Source organism: Trichosurus vulpecula, chromosome 3 (assembly GCF_011100635.1).
Source record: "Trichosurus vulpecula isolate mTriVul1 chromosome 3, mTriVul1.pri, whole genome shotgun sequence".
In the NCBI taxonomy this organism is placed as follows: Eukaryota; Metazoa; Chordata; class Mammalia; order Diprotodontia; family Phalangeridae; genus Trichosurus; species Trichosurus vulpecula.
Genome location: NC_050575.1, coordinates 392439066 through 392444535, shown reverse-complemented (window position 1 = coordinate 392444535; position 5470 = coordinate 392439066). Strand labels below are relative to the sequence as shown.

General features: G+C 38.3%; 1 pseudogene; it reads left to right on the top strand.

Annotated features, from left to right (window-relative positions):
• The first annotated feature begins 719 nt into the window (after nt 1-719).
• Nucleotides 720-1219, top strand: LOC118845104 (annotated as a pseudogene).
• The last annotated feature ends 4251 nt before the right edge of the window (nt 1220-5470 follow it).

The following is a 5470-nucleotide window of genomic DNA, read 5'->3' as shown; positions in this document are numbered from 1 at the left end:
CAATAATAATGATGATATTGATAGCTAGCATTTATATAGTGCCTATTATGTGCCAGGCACTGTGCTAAGTGCTTTACAAATATCTCATTTGCCCCTTACAACACCCATGGGAGGTAGGTGCTATTATTATCCCCATTTTACAGTTGAGGAAACTGAGGCAAACAGGGTTAAGTGACTTGCCCAGGGTCACACAGCTAATAAGTGTCTGAGGTCAAATTTGAACTCATCTTCCTAATTCCAGGCCCAATGTTCTATCTCTCCACTGAGCCAGGATCTGAATACACAGCTTCTCATTCCAATTCCTACAAATTCTACTACATGGCTGCTCAGTGCCTTAGTACAATACTTTGAACATTAGAGAATAAATATTTGTCAGGTGGAATTACTGTTATTTTTGTGGGCCTTATGATTATTTATAGATCATACTCTGAGGGCAGAGACCCTTTATTCTATTTCTTCATATGGGAATTCACCAAAGCATCTAGAACATCATGGAATTGTAGATTTAGGGCTGGGAGCAACTTTAGGAATCAACAAGTCAAATCCTTTCATTTGACAGATGAGAAAACCAAGGCCCTAATGGTGTAGTCAATCAATCAACAAACACTTATTAAACCCATATTGGGTTGCCTGGTCCTCACTCCAACATGGCAGCTGAGGAGGCTATAAGCAGGGTGAAGCACAATGAAGGCGGAGGAACACCAGCTCACCTATCGCATCTGTTGACAGAGAAGGTGATTGCTCCCAGTCAACATCAAGCGTCACAGAGAATTTCGATCTTTCTGAGCATGCGGGATGAAATTGAGACAGAAGATAATTATCAAGGATATTTTTCAACGTGGCAAAATGTTTTATCCGTTGGTACAAATTAATTAGAAACTGCATGGATATGGTCAAGTTATTTTCAGTGGAAGAAATTTTGTCATTTCCCGAAACTTCGTGGAACATTCATCAGCCCAGTGATGATGAAGTGTAGGAGGAGGTGTTGTCAACAGGGGGTCTGGATCTCATCTTCATGCCAGGTCTTGGATTTGACAAATCGAGCAACCGCCTAGGAAGGGAGAAGGGATACTGTGCCACCTACCTGAAGCTGTGCTTGCAGCACCAAGAAAGAAAGCCATATATGATTGCTTTGGCTTTCAAAGAACAGATCTGCAATGTGGTGCCAGTCGGAAAGAATTATTGGAGAATAGATGAAGTGCTCCACGAGGACAAATAAACTTTGTGATTGCCAGAGACAAGCCTGCGGAATGATCTGGGTTTTGTACTTATGTGAAATAAAATATATTTTTCTTCTATCCAAAAATCACTTGTAACTCTACCCTTATTACCAAGAACAGGTTGATTTTGGTGTAATTAGAAAGGCTCTAATATGAAATATTAAAAATCTTTTAGCAATGTGAATAATAAACTATTAGTTAAAAGTGAGCATTTCATTTAGTGATTTTTCTTCCTAATTTCCTGGTGTTAAAATGACAGTTTTATATCTTCTTTGAAATGTAAATTATGAATGAAATTCCATGATCCAACTTGCATGATGAAGAGAATTTAAACTCCTTTAGAACAAGGGTTGTACTGTATTCTAACATGTCCTTTAATGGCTCTGCTTCAATCCCTAGGACACATAGGAAAATTTGATCAATATGAATTGCTTTGTTGATGTTTGTTTCTGGTGCAGACTTCAGAGAAGGCAAACAGTACTCATCATGACTTTATTAATCTTTTTCTTTGTTTACCAAACCCAAAATTTTGGGTTAGATAACTTCACAGCTTTTGTGGGCTAGAGTGATGAAGAATGTAACAGAAATTGCTCATTAGTTTTGCAGTTTAATACTATAATTCACCATGACTAATCCCTAAATGCCTCATTCTAGGAAAGCTACCTGTTAGCATCCATAGATTCTAATGCCAAGTTCTGATGTTATATCCATTATAAATTCAGCTTCTTTTATTTGGGGTTTCTGACTTGGACATAAAATTTGTCTTTGGTTGAAAGTTGGCCAATGACATTTCACCTGGGAACAATATCTTTTTTGGTTTTGGTAATAACTTAAAAGTGGCATTATTTGAATGATTTGTTCATAATGGCTTAGAGGATTGTATGAGATTTAAGACTTCATGTAGAAAGAGCACAGACATGATGTAAAGAAAATTAAGTAGGCTACAAAGAATGAAGAAAAGAAGGCAGAAGTAACAATGCTATGAACAAGGTGAGAGTGGGGAGAGAGGAAATAGCTATGGGCTAGAAGGACAAATATGTTGGTTTAAAAAAAGTGACTCAACATTATTTGATATTTTGAATTATTTAGACTATAAATATTAATATTAAATACACTGTAATTATAAGTTTCAATACTGATGCTTTTTAAAAATAATTAAAATATTGTCAGATAACTTTTTGCTATATATAGAATTTGGATTTTTTACTGTTGCCTTAATCTTGCGTGTTTTTGGGGGAGTGCATATGAATGGAGGGTTTTTTTTTTAATGAAACCATGAATCTATTACTTATAGCTTAAATGAAAAAGAATAATATAATTGAACATGTTAGTTTCAAAGCTAAAAAATAAAACAAAAGCCACTTATTAAACAGGCACTGTGCTCAGGTACCAAGACAAAATGATATAGTCTCAACTCTCAATGTAACCTGCCTAAGGTAACTCAAGTGGAAAGTGGCAATGCTGAAATTGGACCCTAGGTCCTCTGACTCCAAATTTGGCCCTCTTTCTACTTCATCAAATATATTTGTTGATGGGATGAAATCTGGTATTTACTAGCTATTTAAAAAATACTTTTAAAGAGGTTTAGAACCATGAAATATTGGTCAGTGGCTGTGGTCATGATAATGAAATTTGAAATGAAAAAAAACACATCTGCTTCTCTCCCTTCTCAGGAATAATGAAAGTAGTTTAAATATAGTTTGGTTCAGGGCCATTTCTTCATCCATCTGTCTTTGAAAAGGAAATGTCTGGATATAATTCCAATAACCTATCATTTATGTCAATATAGACTCAACTGCGCTCACACTGTCTTCATAATTTCCTGTGGTGAGTCAGGAACATAAGAGTCATTGCTTTAAAAATAAGAGAATTAGAAAAACATTATCTCTAGGAACCCTTTCATAGATCTAAAATTCTAGGATCTATCTAACTAGTGCATTCTCAAAATGTTGCACAGAGTAAACTTAAGAGACAATTGAGTTTAGCAGAAAGACAGTTGACCTTGGAGAGCCAAAAGATCTGAGCTCAAATACTGGCTCTGACACTCATTAGCTATGATACTCAGCTTCTCTGAGGCTGTCTTTGAATAGAATAGCTGTACCTCACAGGATTTTTGTGCAAAAAGTGCCTTAAAAGCACTAGAAACACATGTTTTCAATTTTTATTTTATGCTTCTTGTTAAGAACAGAGTACCGGATTTGGGAAGGAGGAATATCTTTCATTCAAGTCCCACTTGGACAATAATGAGCTGTGTGACCATAGATGAAGCAGTCCCCTAAGATAAGTTATGTAAAATGGTTGCCGTTACAGGTCCTTGAGGTACTGAGGACTGGACTTGACCGGCTTTACCAACATGAGTAAAATATGGGATATAAGTATTGCTTTTTTCCCTCTTCGAGCAGGAGGCTGTACTTTATCTAGGAAGGAGCCGTTGCCATAAAAACACCATTTGATCCAGGACACAGATGACAAATGGCCAAATTAATTTTGGTGACAAACAGCCCTTGCATAAGGCTACACTTTGGCCAAAACGTGTTTCATGCTGCCAAAAATCTGTCAAAAGAAGGAGTTGGAGGATTTGGGGCTGGCTCCAAGGTTTGAATGTTATGCAATTCCTTAAGGAAGGAGGGCCCCAGGCAAAATTACAACCCTGAGCCACCCTGAAGGTCACTGCCACAGATGAGGCCTGATACAAAGGAAGAACAACAAAACGCAGACCAGAATAATCATTACTAAAGATGCCAAAGGAGGAAACATGGCTTAAGAGATAACATTGCAACAGCCAATGTTGAAAAACTGAAGCTGAGGATGAAGATAAACTACAGTAACACAAAATGAAACTTAGTTACCTCTTGCAACTGTTGGCACTACAGCTTTACCAGAGACAGAAAATGTCCTGAAAAGTTTCTTTTCTAAACAGGTACTGCTGTCCTTAGCAAACCTATAGAAGGTACTCTTTTTTTGCTTCAGCTGATGCAAGCACATTTTTGATTCACCCCATCTAAATAAATCACTGTCCATTTGAAGCCCACAAAAGGAAAAAAAAATGGATTAACCATCTCATACATTATGACCATGAAAAGCCACATCTGCTTACCACATTTCTAATAAGAAACAGCTGGTTGCAGTTAGCTTTGTAGAACTGTGACTTTTTCTATTGACCAAATATTAGCAACAGCACCAGTAATGATAATAACTAATAGTGCTTTCAGATTTGTAAACAACTCGGTGAGGATTATTTTGCCATTTAACGGATGGGGATATTGCGGCTAAGAGAGATTAAGTGACTTGCCCAGGGTCACACAGCTAGTAAGCATCTTAGGCCAGGATTCAAACTCAGGTCCTCCAGTCTCCAAGTCAAGTGCTCTATTCACTATGATGTAAGTGGAAGAAAGCTAAATGAGTGGAGACTTTTATGAAGTCATTGAAATGATAGTCATTTCATGGCTGATCACTGACCTAAAACCAGGTTAAAAATTAAATCCCATCTCTGGGCCCTGGAATCGTAGTCAAATTCCTTCACTCCTTCCTTCCCCATATGCAGTCTGAGACCAAATCATGTTGACTCTCCTTCAGGAGTACTGTTAGGTTCTGTTCAGCAGCCACAGTCTTGGTTAAAGCTGTAACCTCCTCACCTTCTCACATAGTAGTCCATTTTCTGTCTTGTTCACTGGATTTTCATCCAGGTCACACCCACTCACCACTGATGTTCCCTAAAGCTCAGTCCTGAGCCTCTCTCTCTTCCCATGGGCTCAATACAGATCTCTGTATCAATGATTATCAGATCTCTTGTTGTTATTGTCTTCCTCCTCAGTCGTGTCCAATGCTTTTTGACCCTGTTTGGGGTTTTTGGGGTTTTTTTGGCAAAGATACTGGAGTGGTTTGTCATTTCCTTTGCTCATTTGACAAATGAGAAAACTGAGATAGACGGGGTTAAGTGACATGCTTAGGGTCACCCAGCTAGTATCTGAGACTGGATTTGAACCCACGAACATGATGAGTCTTCCTGACTCCAGGCCCCCCACCCCCACTCTGTGCACTATGGCGCCACCTAGTGGCTGATTATCAGATGCATTCTCACATCTCATCTATCTCAAACTGGATGTCCAGTAGATTATCAATTCAACATGTCCAAAACTGAATGCGTTGTCTTTCCTCCAAGTCCCCCACCCCTTTCTAACTTTGCAATTACTGTTGGGGGCACCACCATCCTCACAGTCACTCAGGATCCCAAACCTAGGTGTCATCCT